Source organism: Eumetopias jubatus, unplaced genomic scaffold (assembly GCF_037043125.1).
Source record: "Eumetopias jubatus isolate StellerSeaLion01/CBP00866 unplaced genomic scaffold, mEumJub1_p1.0 scaffold_8, whole genome shotgun sequence".
In the NCBI taxonomy this organism is placed as follows: Eukaryota; Metazoa; Chordata; class Mammalia; order Carnivora; family Otariidae; genus Eumetopias; species Eumetopias jubatus.
The window spans coordinates 70910988-70926881 of record NW_028274814.1 but is presented as its reverse complement, the minus strand read 5'-3'; the positions used below and the strand labels follow the sequence as shown (position 1 = coordinate 70926881).

General features: G+C 35.2%; 1 non-coding gene and 1 pseudogene across 1 annotated transcript; both read left to right on the top strand.

Annotated features, from left to right (window-relative positions):
- The first annotated feature begins 2217 nt into the window (after positions 1–2217).
- On the top strand, positions 2218–2324 carry LOC114224134 (U6 spliceosomal RNA). The gene has a single exon (XR_003612327.1). It is a non-coding gene; the product is annotated as a U6 spliceosomal RNA (small nuclear RNA).
- An 11050-nt stretch (positions 2325–13374) lies between these two features.
- LOC114224127 (non-histone chromosomal protein HMG-17 pseudogene) lies at positions 13375–13653 on the top strand (annotated as a pseudogene).
- Positions 13654–15894: the final 2241 nt, after the last annotated feature.

Genomic DNA, 15894 nt, shown 5'->3' with positions numbered 1-15894 from the left:
AGCCACTCTGGAAAACAGTATGGAGGTTCCTCAAAAAGTTGGAAATAGAGCTACCGTACAACCCAGCAATTGCACTGTTGGATATATACCCCAAGGATACAAATGTAGTGATCTGAAGGGCTACATGCACCCGGTGTTTATAGCAGCAATGTCCACAATAGCCAAACTATGGAAAGAGCCAAGATGTCCATCGACAGATGAATGGATACAGAAGAAAATTTAAAAAAAAATATTTTTTTTAATTTTTTAATTAATTAATTAATTAATTCCATAAAATTATGGAATTTTATGCAGCCATCAAAAGGAACGAAATCTTGCCATTTGCAACGATGCGGATGGAACTAGAAGGTATTATGCTAAATGAAATAAGCCAATCAGAGAAAGACATGTATCATATGATCTCACGGATATAAGGAATTTTTAATCTCAGGAAACAAACTGAGGGTTGCTGGAGTGGTGGGGGGTGGGAGGGATGGGGTGCCTGGGTGACAGACACTGGGGAGGGTATGTGCTATGGTGAGCGCTGTGAATTGTGTAAGACTGTTGAATCACAGACCTGTACCTCTGAAACAAATAATACATTATGTCTTAAAAAAAAAAAAGATAGTAGGAAGGGAAAAATGAAGGGGGGTACATCGGAAGGGGAGACGAACGATGAGAGGCTATGGACTCTGAGAAACAAACTGAGGGTTCTAGAGGGGAGATGGGTTGGGGGGATGGGTTAGCCTGGTGATAGGTATTAAAGAGGTCATGTATTGAATGGAGCACTGGGTGTTATACGCAAACAATGAATCATGGAACACTACATCAAAAACTAATGATGTAATGTATGGTGATTAACATAACATAATTAAAAAAATAAACTAGGAGTTGTGGAATAAGTTACATCCCCCCAATATAATCAGTATTTTTATCAATGGAAAATATCTTAACTAAATCAGGTATTATTCCTAATGTACACACAGGAGGTTTGTGAATTACTATAGGTACTCATCTTTCTTTAAAATAGTAATGATTGTTTAATTATGGTTCTATCATCTCCTGTTGGTGTGTCTCCTCTGGGAATGATTCCATTTCAATTTTGGCAATTAGTATTTTTATTTGAATAGGAGTCAGTACCTAATGTTTTGCTGAAAATAAGAAACTCCCCTGACTCATCTAGAACATACATATTATTTTATTTTATTTTTTTTTACGTTCAGTTAGCCAACATATAGTACATCATTACTCTTTGATGTAGTGTTCAATGATTCATTAGTTGTGTATAACACCCAGTGCTCATCACAACACATGCCCTCCTTAATAGCCATCACCCAGCTACCCTATCCCTCTACCTCATCCCTTCTGTAACCCTCAGTTTGTTTCCAGGAAACATACATATTATTTTATAAAGCTGAAAACCCCCATTGATCACAACATATTTAGGGTGTACACAGTGACATAGTTTTTTTAACCTATGATAAGCTCAGCTACACTGTAGTTATGTCCTTCCTGCCACCTTCTGGTAATTGCATCTGTCTAATCTATGCATCCTTTATCTTCAGACTGGCCTAATGCAAAGAGGCAACTTCTCAGTGTTAGATATTTAACTTTATCAGCCAGCTGGTTATTCGGCTAGAACTAAGCTGCAGAAAGAGGATAAACTCTTGAGATATGGCTATGGTATGGAAGAGTTCAATTTATTCTTTCATTAAACAAGTATTTTAGCAAATTTTCTTTTTTTTAAGACTACTTTGCAAAGATTAGTTTTTTTAAAAGATTTTATCTATTTATTTGACAGAGAGAGCACAAGTAGGCAGAACAGCAGGCAGAGGGAGAAATTTTCTTTTTTTAAAGATTTTATTAATTTATTTGAGAGAGAGAGCATGAGCAGGGGGGAGAGGCAGAGGGAGAGAGAGAAGCAGGCTCCTCACTGAGCAAGAGCCTGATGTAGGGCTCGATCCCAGGACCCTGGGATCATGACTTGAGCCGAAGGCAGATGCTTAATTGACTGAACCCCCCAGGTGCCCTTAGCAAATTTTCATGCAAAGGTAAAAAGGTAGAAGATTCAACATTGTCAAGACATCAGTTCTTCCCAACTTGATCTATAGATTCAATACAATCCCAATCAAAATCCCAGCAAGTTATCTTATGTTATTTTGTGTGTTGACAAACCAATTCTAAAGTTTAGATGGAGAGGTAATAGAACCAAAATCACCAAAACAATATTAAAGGAGAGTGCTTGCTTTGGCAGCACATATACTAAAATCAGAATGATATGGAGAAGATTAGCATGACCCCTGTGCAAGGATGACACACAAATTTGTGAAGTGTCCCATATTATTACAGTACATTAAAGGATTATTCACCAAGGTTGGTTCAACATCTTCCAATCAATCAATGTGATACAATACATTAATAAAAGAAGAAGAACCATATGATCCTCTCAGTAGATGCAGAAAAAACATTTGACAAAGTACAACATCCTTTCCTGATTAAAACTCTTCACAGTGTAGGGCTAGAGGGTACATACCTCAATATCATAAAAGCCATCTATGAAAAACCCACAGGCAATATCATTCTCAATGGGGAAAAACAGAGCTTTTCCCCTAAGGTCAGGAACATGGCAGGTATGTCCACTAACAGCACTGTTATTCAACATAGTACTAGAAGTCGTAGCCTCAGCAATCAGACAACAAAAAGAAATAAAAGGCATCCGAATCGGCAAAGAAGAAGTCAAACTCTCACTCTTTGCAGATGATATGATACTTTACGTGGAAAACCCAAAAGACTCCACCCCAAAACTGCTAGAACTCATACAGGAGTTCAGTAAAGTGGCAGGATATAAAATCAATGCACAGAAATCATTGGCATTTATATATAACAACAACAAGACAGAAGAAAGAGAAATTAAGGAATCAATCCCATTTACAACTGCACCCCAAACCATAAGATACCTAGGAATAAATCTAATCAAAGAGGCAAAGAATCTGTACTCAGAAAACAACAGAATACTCATGAAAGAAATTGAGGAAGACACAAAGAAATGGAAAAACGTTCATGCTCATGGATTCGAAGAACAAATATTGTGAAGATGTCAATGCTACCTAGAGCAATCTACACATTCAATGCAATGCCTATCAAAATACCATCAACTTTTTTCACAGAAATGGAACAAATAATCTTAAAATTTGTATGGAACTATAAAAGACCCTGAAAAGCCAGAGGAATGTTGAAAAAGAAAAGCAAAGCTGGTAGCATCACAACTCCAGACTTCAAGCTGTATTACAAAGCTGTAATCATCAAGACGGTATGGTACTGGCACAAAAACAGACATATAGATCAATGGAACAGAACAGAGAGCCAGAAATGCACCCTCAGCTCTAAGGTCAACTAATCTTTGACAAAACAGGAAAGAGTGTCCAATGGAAAAAAGACAGTCTCTTCAACAAATGGTTTTGGGAAAATTGGACAGCCACATGCAGAAGAATTAAACTGGACAATTTCCTTGCACCACACACAAAAATAGAGTCAAAACGGTTGAAAGACCTAAATGTGAGACAGGAATCCATCAAAATCCTTGAAGAGAACACAGGCAGCAACGTCTTCGACCTTAGCCACATCAACTTCTTCCTAGAAACATCGCCAAAGGCAAGGGAAGCAAGGGCAAAAATGAACTATTGGGACTTCAAACAGATAAAAAGCTTCTGCACAACAAAGGAAACAGTCAACAAAACCAAAAGACAATGGACAGAATAGGAGAAGATACTTGCAAATGACATCAGATAAAGGGCTAGTATCCAAAATCTATAAAGAACTTATCAGACTCAACACCCCAAGAACAAATAATCCAATCAAGAAATGGGCATAAGACATGAACAGACATTACTCCAAAGAAGACATCCAAATGGCCAACAGACACATGAAAAAGTGCTCAACATCGCTCGGCACCAGGGCAATCCAAATCAAAACCTCAATGAGATATCACCTCACACCAGTCAGAATGGCTAAAATTAACAAGTCAGGAAACGACAGATGTTGGCGGGGATGTGGAGAAAGGGGAACCCTCCTACACTGTTGGTGGGAATGCAAGGTGGTGCAGCTACTCTGGAAAACAGTATGGAGGTTCCTCAAAAAGGTGAAACTAGAGCTACCCTATGACCCAGCAATTGCACTACTGGGTATTTACCCCAAAGATACAAATGTAGGGATCTGAAAGAGCATGTGCACCCCACTGTTTATAGCAGCAATGTCCACAATAGCCAAACTATGGAAAGAGTCAAGATGTCAATCAACAGATGAATAGATAAAGATGTGGTATATATATATACAATAGAATATTATGCAGCTATCAAAAACCAGAAAACTTGCCATTTGCAATGATGTGGATGGAACTAGAGGGTATTATGCTGAGTGAAATAAGTCAATCAGAGAAAGACAAGTATCATATGATCTCACTGACATGAGAAATTTGAGAAACAAAACAGAGGATCATAGAGGAAGGAAGGGAAAAATGAAACAAGATGAAACCAGAGAGGGAGACAAACCATAAGAGACTCTTAATCTCAGGAAACAAACTGAGGGTTGCTGGAGCGGGGGGTGGTGGGGGTAGGAGGGATGGGGTGGCTGGGTGATGGACATTGGGGAGAATATGTGCTATGGTGAGCACTGTGAATTGTGTAAGACTGATGAATCACAGACCTGGACCCCTGAAACAAATAATACATTATATGTTAATAAAAAAAAATGAGTCTCACCAAAATGAAAAAAAAAAAAAAACTACAGCATAATATTAAAGGAGAATAACAAATACAGAGGACTGACACCACCTGACTTCAAGACTTACTATAATGCTATAGTAAACAAGACAGTGTGATACTAGCAAAAGAAAAACAGAATAATGGAACAGAATAGAGAGCCCAGAAATAGACCCCCTTAAGTATAGTCAGCTGATCTTTACAAAGGAGCAAAGGCAGTACAATGGAGCAAAGATCATCTTTTCAACAAATGTTGCTGGAACAACTGGATATCCACATGCAAAATATGACTTTAGACATGGACTTTACAGTCTTCATAAAATGGATCACAGACCTAAATGTAAAATGCAAAACTACAAAACTCCTAGAAAGTAACATAGGAGAAAACCCAGGTGACCTTGTGTACATACAACACCAAAGGCACAAAGGCACAATCCTGGAGAAAATAATTGATAAGCTGGATTTCATTAAAATAAAAGTTCCTGCTCTGAAAAACAGTATCAAGAGAATTAAAAGGAAAGTCATAGAATGGGAGAAAATATTTGCAAAAGATATATTTGATAAAGAACTAGTATCTAAAATATAAAAAGAACTCTTAAAATTCAACAACAAGAAAACAACCCAATTAAAAAAAGGGCAAAAGATAAAGAAGATATACAGATGGCAGATAAGCACATGAAAAGATGTTCAACATGTCATGTCATTAGGGAATTGCAAATCAAAACAAGAAAATATCACTACACATCTATTAGAATGGTTCAAATCCAGAACACTGGCAACACGAAGTGCTGGTGAGGAGTATGGAGCAACTGGAAATCTTATTCAATGCTAGTGGGAATGCAAAAATGCTACAGCTACTTTCAAAGACAGGTTGACAATTTCTTACAAAATTAAACATACTCATAGCATATGATCCATAGCATAGTGGGAATGCAAAAATGCTACAGCTACTTTCAAAGACAGGTTGACAATTTCTTACAAAATTAAACATACTCATAGCATATGATTTCTTACAGAATTAAACATACTCATAGCATCTCCTTACAAATGACTTCAGGACTAGTCCAGTATCTTTATTATTCTTAGAATTTGTTTATTTATTTTTTTAAAGATTTTATTTATTTATTTATTTGAGAGAGTGAGAATGGACAGAGAGCACATGAGAGGGGGGAGGGTCAGAGGGAGAAGCAGACCCCCTGCTGAGCAGGGAGCCCGATGTGGGACTCGATCCTGGGACTCCAGGATCATGACCTGAGCTGAAGGCAGTCACTTAACCAACTGAGCCACCCAGGAACCCTATTCTTAGAATTTACAACTGATATATTTGTGTGTGATTTTACTGATAATTTTTGTATAGTTTTAGGGATTAATATCCCATGAGTAGTAGTCCAGTAAAAGAAATTACTTATTTGTTGAACACCTACTACTTTCCAGATACTGGGCAGATATGTTTTACATATCTTTCACCTTCACAATAACGTATAGGTAACTGCTCTTCATGCCAAAAACCAAATCAAGAAAATGAAGTTAAGCAGTTACACTACTTGCCAATGATAATAAATGATGGTATTTGGATCCTAACATCTTCATCCACAGCACAGTGGTCATCTGCATTCTCCTCATCATTGGAAAATACATATAATAGTTCAACTCTGCCAAGGCATCTGTCAAGTTCTTTACATGAATTACCTCTTTTAATACTATCATAACACGCTGAGATGGTTAATATAATTATCCATGTAAGGGCATATTTTCAGAGAGATTGAGTATATTATTTTGTTATTGTGGTAAAATATGTACATCATAATACTTACCATTTTAACCATTTTTAAGTGTATAGTTCAGTGGCATTAAGTATACTCACATTGTTGTGTAATCATCACCACTATTGATCTCCAGATCTTTTTAATATTCCCAAACTGAAGTTACAGTGGTTTTTAATATTGGGAATATGATATGGTCCTCCTCCATTTATGGCCCACTAAATTTAAAATAATAATAATAATAATAAATGTGTTAATGTGAGCCACAAGGTTCTGCTTTGTCTAATTCCTGCTGGCTTATCACATGCTTTTCTGTGTCTAACATATGCATTTCTCAGAGTGGAACCTAAACGTTCCTTAGAGAAGTTGTCTCTCAATCCACAAGTGAAATCAGGTTTTCCTATTGCACTTTCATAGTTCCCTGTGCCTTTCTTTCATTACAAGTATTGCATTTTATGATTAAACAATGATCAGTGCATGATGCCCCCATTGGTCTATAAGCTTCAAAAGGGAAAGCTCCAGAAGCTACCACCTGCCTTTACACAGGAAATGCTCAATGAACACTTTTTAAATCCTTGAATGGATAAATGCCTTTAGAGTATAATTATTTCATTGACCTAAAAATAATAATTATGTACTATTGTACAACACCTGAAGGGATAAACTGAAGAGACTGAAAAGAGAAGGAAGAATATACCTGTTGCCCTGTTCTCTTTCCTCAATCACATTCTAACTGTACTGTCATATTTAACTGTCTTGGTAATTTCGTTTTGTTTTAAATCACTCATAGCATCCACTATCTTTGTCTTTTCCTCTTCACATTGTGGCTAAAATCCATTCAGTGAGGGTCCATCATCCCAATTACAAGTCTAGCCACTTCTCCTCAACCTTTGAAAAAAATCTCTCTAGTTTATTTGTAAATAAATTAGGCAAACAGATGGAAAGTGAATTTCCTAAAATAGCACATTGAACCCTTACAGATAATAACTTGAGAAGGGAATGTTCAATGCTTTAACTTTTTATAGCTCCATTCAAAATACTTTCAAGGATTTGAAATGACTGGCTCCATGAAGCAACTCATCTGCTGGTCCAGGGCTGCATACCTACTGGCATGCTATTGTGGGGTAAAGTGAGAGGCAGTGGGGGAGTGAGGCTTGTTCTTTGTCCTCAAGAGTGGGCATCTCTCACATTGTTCAACCTTGTTTTGCTTGTGGAGAGCCACCCAGCTGGCTAGACTCTTTACTCTGTTCTCTCAAGTCACAAAGTGCTCCTGTAGACATTATACCAAACCCTGAGAAAGTCCTGCTGTCTTCCCTAGCAATCAGGTAATAGAAATGTGCAAAGAATAACTGCTGGCAAAAGAACAAACAAACAAACACACACAAGCCTATTTGTTTATTTTTCACTTAAGCACATTTATTTAAATACCTAATCTTTAGTCTAGAGTAAATAATCACAAATTAAGATTGCAAACCATGAGCCAATTTATTCCTTGTTTCTTAGAAATCATGGGTGACTAATTTGTAACTTGAATTGTATTTTCAATATTGTCTTTTAACACTTAAAATATTGTTTTTTTAAATTTAAACTAATGTATCTATAGAGAGTCTTCTTTATAATGTGTAGGTTATTTTAACAGAGTCCTATGGAAAAGTAATAACTGATATTTTAGAATGTGGGTAATTTTTAAAATATGAATACATTAAGGAAATTAATAATGTGACCATAGTTACTTTCAAATATATAAAGTTTATAATAGGGAATAAGAACATTTAAATCATTATGAAATAAAATTAATCAGAATATAAATAAGGCTTAAATACATCACCATAAATTAGGACTAATGATTCTCAACCTTTTATGATCACAAACTCTTTCTGATAATCTAATGAAAGCTATAACATCTCCAAATAACGCAAACCCACACACAACATTTGATAGATACTATGTTAAGACCATGAAACTAGTTTTAAAGTTCTGTAAGGACAGGGCCCATGGCTCTGCTGTCTGTTGGTTTATCCCATTTATCAAGTGCTTTCCATGGAAACTGAAACATGGAAAACAGCCACTGAGTATTTGTTAAATACATGAATTCATCATTATTCTGGAAGCTTAGGCAAATACAGTACAAAATGAAGTAAAAACTCAGATTTTAAACAATTAGAAAAGAGGAAGCAAAACTATTATTTGTATACTATGGGATTATATACAATAGGAAAGAAAATGGATTTAAGTAAAATACTAGAATTAGGAGCAAAGTGGCTATACAGAAGATAAATATAAACCAAACAATGGTTTTCTTGTGTATTAACAATAAATACTTAGAAATAAGAAAAATAAAGCCCTTATGTACAATATCAAACACAATTATTTAGTAGTATTCTTAATAGATAGTGTGAAATTTTTTTAAAACTATAATTATTTACTGATATATCTAAAAGAAGCATTGAAAAATTGGAGAAATACAGCTTTTTCTTTGGTAAGAAGACTCAGTATTATTAATTTTTCCAAAGCAACATACTTGAAATCAAAATAGAAATGGGATCTCTCTAAACTTGACAGAATAGGTCTCAATTTCATTAGAGGATAAAAATGGATGAAAAGGATATTAAGAACATTTTGAAACAAATAATAGCTCATGCTAGCAACACTTTTACTACTAACTACTTTACATATATTTAATCCTCACAGTAAATCTCTGAGCCAAATGACATAAATATCTCAATTTTACAGATAGAAAAATTAAAAAACAAATATGTAAAGCAATTTACCCAAGGTCATATAGTTAGTTTGGATGTTAGGATTCATACCCAGGTAGTTCAGCTCTAGAGTTCATGTGCTTAAATACTGTGCCAAATTGTTTCTCAAGGCTAATAAAATGAGAAAAATCCTAGTAGATAGAAAACCATAAAATAAAGCTCCATAAATTAAAGGGTGATATTCTTCCAAGAATAAACATATTCAATAAAAGGTAACATCTCCTGGGCATTTACTATGTGTCATATACTTTATTTATTTATTTATGTATTTATTTATTTTCATTGTATTATGTTAGTCACCATACAGTACATCATTATACCATACCCCTCATAATTATCCTGTGATACAGACTCTTTCTTTGTGTTCATTTTAGAGATGACATAACTGAGGCACATAGATTAAGCAATTTGCCCAAGATAAGGGTGTCATTACCTAGGGGAACTGAGATTTGAACCCAGGCTTACATTCATAATGTAATGCTTATATTTTCCATTTGTCAAAGTGCCAAGAGATAAAGATATGATATTTGATATAATTAAGGACATAAGCAATTAGACAGTTGGAAAAATCAATAAATATTCTAATCTCACTTCATACATCAATATAAACTCAGATGAATTAAACTAATAGGAAAAGGAAAAACATTTACCAATCTCTGAATAAAAGAAAACACAAAGGATAATTTTTAAATTGCATATACTAAAAATTATTAATGAATTTCTAAAAGTCAAAATATAAACTGGGGAAAAGCTTCAAAAAGATTACAGACATAGTTATATGGAGCTCACAGCAACAGATGTGAAAAAATATTAAGATCACAATAGATAAATTGATAAAAGACATGATTAGATACATGAAAGAAAAAAATGAATGATTAAAAAATAAACCGAAAAATGCAAGTTTTAAGAAATGCTATGTATATTTTATTTAATCAAATTTTCACAGCATTAAAATTAATAATATTCATTGCTGGTATGGATGCAATGATTAATATTTTCTAATATCACTACAAGAAGCAGTAACCAAGACAATCTTTTGAGAAAATAATTTAGTAATATGCATGAAAGGTTTTTAAAAAGCTTAGACATTTTGATACAGTGATTCTCCATAAAAACTCTATTCTAATGAAATAATTGTATTTATTTAGATTATAATAAAGTAAAATGATAAAATATCAGGCAGGCCTTAAAATTATGCATCATAATAATCAGAATCATAATCACAAAAAAGTTTACTATTATGTAAAAAAGCAGGACTAAATACAATAGATTATGACCTCAAAAATGCAAGGTATACAAAAGATTCTCAACTGAATAGAAGGTAGGAAGGGAGAGGAAAGAGGGAAGAAAGTATTGGCAGTAAAACAATAAGACAAAGTTTTAGAAATACATCAAGGTTCACAATAAATTACAACAAATATACATGGATTAAACTAATTTATCTGCTAGAAGAAAGGGAATTTCAGAACTTAAACTTCAAAAGCTTTTAGCTAGCATTACTGAGTATCTAGAAGAAATAAAATTATGGGGCGCCTGGGTGACTCAGTTGTTAAGCGTCTGCCTGCAGCTCAGGTCATGGTCCCAGGGTCCCAGGGTCCTGGGATCGAGCCCCACGTCGGGCTCCCTGCTCCGTGGGAAGCCTGCTTCTCCCTCTCCCACTCCCACTGCTGTGTTCCCTCTCTCACTGTGTGTGTGTCTCTCTCTCTGTCAAATAAATAAATAAATCTTTAAAAAAAAGAAATAAAATTATGAAATAATAATACCAAATGTGGTTATTTCTGTGTGGCATTATGGGTGATCTCTATTATCTTCTTTATATTTTCTACTATCCAAATTTTCCTGTGATTAAGGATACATTACTTTAATAGAAAATAAGGCAAAAATTAAGATAAGTTTATTTTTATGTTTATGTGCATTTCTTTTAAAAGTGATTATTTTGACAATATATCATTTTTTGCATACAATTTTATCCTTGCCCAAATAAATAACAGAATATGTGGAAGTCTCAGTGCAATATAAATAAAACTGTTTAAAATTAAGCTCTTTAAGTAAATCAATAAGAGATTCTCTCTGGATACAGATTTAATAGATTATTTCCTGTTTTCTACATCCAAACATGCTACCACTACACTTTTTTGTTGCAGGGTGGAAGATAACTTTGTAGGGGATTTCATCTTCAAACTGTGTTTTGTAGCAGCATCCATAAAGCCAGAGTGTCTTTTTTAATATCAATCACTCCTATCTGTGGAGAATCCTTAAAAACATCTCTCTTATCCTGTGAATAAACAATGTGAATTGGGTCAGCAGGCAGTGGCAAAGGAAGAAAAGGAATATCAATTCTATAATCACTAGAATTCTCTTATTTGCTTTGGAACACTATGATGCCTGTGCTTTAAGTTTGGGGAAATGTATTTGCATTTTTTCAGTCCTATGATTCCAGTAATACCTTTAATTGTCAGGATTTGGACTGAAAATGAACAGATACCATAACTATATCATCCTTATTTTCTCAAGACTCCAAATAATTAGCAAGTGAATCTAAGGAATACCTCTAACTTAAAAGAGCAGACTTCTCATTTGACGAGTCATTCTCTACCTTGAATGAAAATTAGAAATACCTGGGACTCATACCCATGTCCAGGTTGAAAACCCCAGTTATTCTGTCTTGAGCAATGATTAAAAATTGCTCAGGTGATGGTAACATATCACCTGAATTGAAAACCACTGCATTGTTAGTGTTCCCTATACTGTCTTTGTTTCCCTCACAGTATTGTAGCAAGTATGTAGTAAGTGATGTAGTACGTGATAACTACAGTTTCTGGAATAAATTAATAAAAGATGATCTTCAGGAATATCTTAAATATACTAATTTATACCTAGATTTGCTATAATGAGTCAAATGTAAAGTTTAAATAATGAAACCATACAAACCCAAAATGAAAAGTCAAAACCTTTAAAATGTATTTTACTATAAACTATGTTACTTATACTAAATAATGACTATGTTGAATTCAAAGCATTTTAAAAAGAAATTATATGTGTGTGTGTATTGGTATTTATATTTCCTTCAGAAGGGCGTGTATATCACATGGGCTTACTGAAGGTGGAATACTATTTTGAGCTCTAACATACCATGAAGTGTGGCACAGACCTTAAGGGTGAGCAACAGGTGAAAAAAGTCCACATAAGATTGTGTCCTCTGAAAGGACTAATCCCTATGGTCCTAGAAGAGAGAATAATCACTCAGTTTTCTGTGTTGCACATTACAGACAGTATATAAAGAATTCTCTGGGAGAGTGAATCTGAAAGCAAAAAATATCTAGGACATATACCATTTATTTTCACTCTTCACAGCTTTATAATTGTCTACTTTTATTATTGTCAATGACATGTTTCTTCTTGTGTTTTACAGTCCTTTTTTTTAAGTTTTATTTATTTATTTGAGAGAGAGAAAGCACAGAGGGAGAGTGAGAGAGAGAAGTAGAGTCCCTGCTGAGCAGGGAGTCCAATGTGGGGCTCGATCCCAGGACCCTGAGATCATGACCTGAGCAGAAGACAGATGCTTAACAGACTAAGCCACCCAGGCACCCCCTGTGTAACAGTCTTTGAATCAAATTAAGAAAAGGCACAAATATACTGATGAGATTTATTTAACCCATATGTCTAAATAATCAGAATGAAACACTAATAAAATTTGAAGTATATCAAAATGCTTGCTAGTTCAACTTGTTCTGTAAATATCTGTATGCCTACTTGCCTGATACTTACTTAGCTCTTTTGTTGACTTATCCAATCATAATCAAGGTTAATTCTTGGAAAATTGAGAAGTGATCCATATTTATCTTAGGTTATTTTTGCTCCATTTCTATGTATCTTTCTTGTCCCCGTGCCCTTTCTCTCTGACAACCTGATGCCCATTGTAATAAGGCTCCTATCTCCTAGCTTTCTCCTCCCCACAAAAAAATTATTTTCTAATCATTCACAGTAAGTTATAAATGCCATAAAAATCATTTCACAGAGCAGTGTGAAGAAGAAGGGGCAAGAATGATCCCTAGACTGGCCAAAACCCACCTGCTGCTGTATCCACTCCCCACCCCATCCAGTGCTATTGCCACCATGCCCAAGAGAGAGCCTGAAGGGGGTGCTAAAGGAGATAAAGCCAAGGTGAAGAATGAGCCACAGAGAAGATCTGCAAGGTTATCGGCTAAACCTGTTCCTCCAAAGCCAGAGCCCAAGCCTAAAAAGGCCCCTGCAAAGAATGGAGAGAAGATACCCAAAGGGAAAAGGAAAAAGGGGAAAGCTGATGCTGGCAAAGGTGGGAATAACCCTGCAGAAAACAGAGATGTCAAAACAGACCAAGCACAGAAAGCTGAAAGTGCTGGAGATGCCAAGTGAAGTGTGTGCATTTTTTATAACTGTGTACTTCTGGGGACTGTACACTTTGAAATACTATTTTTTTTAATTAAGTTTTATAAAAATGCAGAATTTTGTGTTTTTTTTTAAGCTATGTTATTAGCACACAGAACACTTCATTGTTTTGGGAGGACATATGTCACTAATAGAACAGATTGATTCAAAGCTAGATTGATACAAGGGAAAAACACCTTTCCCTTCCAGTTTTGAGAAATTTCCTCTTGGTTCCTAGGAAGATGGATTCCTTGATGTGGACACGCATTAGCTACCTTGGCATGAACACTTTGGTGGTGTGGAAAAACTAAAATTCATTTTTCATGTCCTCTTCTGTCTTCAACATAGACTTGACTCCCTTAAACCCAGAGACCTGTTGGAGCCTGAACCCAATAAATGGTTCCCAGTATATCAGGCAATCTGGACTTTACAGTGTCACCATTGAGATGGCGTCCCTTAAAAGAGTTCCTTTCTTAGCTTGTGGATATTCAGATTGATAATTCTGCCATTTTCATTTCATTTCTTGAAGGTCAGGGTCAGCTTGTGAAAAGTTGTTAAACAACATGCTAAGTGTGAACTGTCAACCCTCATTCTAAACTTTTCCCCATTCAGAGCACCACATGAAGACTTCATTGGGTTTTACAGTGGCTTTCTAATGTTGGTAGTCCACTGAAGAGGGAGTTTGGAAGTTGTTGTATATTGTTGACAATTGTCTGCCCATGTACTGCCTAAAATACCATGATTGTGTATGAAAAGGATCTTTAATAAAGCTGGATATAGTTTGGCTTGGAAAAAAAATCATTTTACATACCCAAAAATAAATCACATTGTACAAAGGAGGCAAATGGTCTAAACTGAATATATGGAACACAAGCCAATTTTTCCCCAGCTACAAATGCCTGAAATGTGAAATTAGGTTTATCAAATTTTCTTTCTTTTTTTAAGATTTTATTTATTTATTTGAGAGAGAGAGAATGAGAGAGAGAGAGCACGAGAGGGAAGAGGGTCAGAGGGAGAAGCAGACTCCCTGCCGAGCAGGGAGCCCAATGTGGGACTCGATCCCGGGACTCCAGGATCATGACCTGAGCCGAAGGCAGTCACTTAACCAACTGAGCCACCCAGGCGCCCCATCAAATTTTCTTTCTAATCAGACTCCATTAATCAGAATTCAAATTGGACAAAATTTGGACAAAATGATATACAATAATCACATACTCAAGATCTATATGAATGAGTGTGGTAATATTTTATACACAATGCTACCAAACTAGTAACTGTGAAAATCTTAAGTTATCTATTTTTGATTTCCTGATTATTCTTAAAAAGTAATGACCCATTTTTGTAAGAAAATGGCTATAGCTGTGGTTTATAAAACAGAGGTCCCACAGGGTGTTTAAAATTTTTTTAAGTGAAATGTAACCACATTATTTCTCAGACTTAAGTACTTATTAAACTGATCTCTTAGGTATTTATTTTGGTATAGGGGTGCCATGAATAAAAATGACTGGGATATTAAGGGTGATGTAATTTGAAAAAGTTTGGGAACCTCTGGGCCACAGTATAACTCTAAATCACGTGTAACCATGAAAATACCTTGAACTGGAACAGCTAATGGATCACCAAGCTCATCATCATCATCACCACTAACAATAGCTGATTAATCAACAAGTTCTACCAAGTTAACCTTGAAAAATTTTGCACTCTTTCTATTTCAATTTATATAGATCAAATTCATACAATTTATAGCAATAGTATTTGGTCTTCCTGTCACCAGGCTTTCTTTCTTCCAATCCATTTTACATACTGCTATCATATAACAACCTTAAATAAATGTTTGGATTGATTTCAGCCTCCAAAATCCACATTGCACTCGGTGTACTCTGTCTGTTTCTGTCTCTCTTTCTCAACCCATAATACAAAAAAAAAATTTCCTCTGGGAAACAACCCTTCCTCAATTCTTATTTATGTGGATATGGGGAATAATACACAGGTTCTATGCCCAGCCAGCCATAATATTAAATTACTGAATTATTTTATCCATAGGAGTTATGGTTTAGGGATAGGCTTGTGATCCACACCTGGTAAATCTGTATAATTCTATTCCTTTAGCCATAGTAATTGGCTCAGAGATGAGTTTGTGACTAGAAGTTTCAAGCATAAAATATAGCAACTTTATTCAGAAGTCAACAGAAATTTGTCTCTTTTTTTCTGGACTTAAGCCTAGGAGGA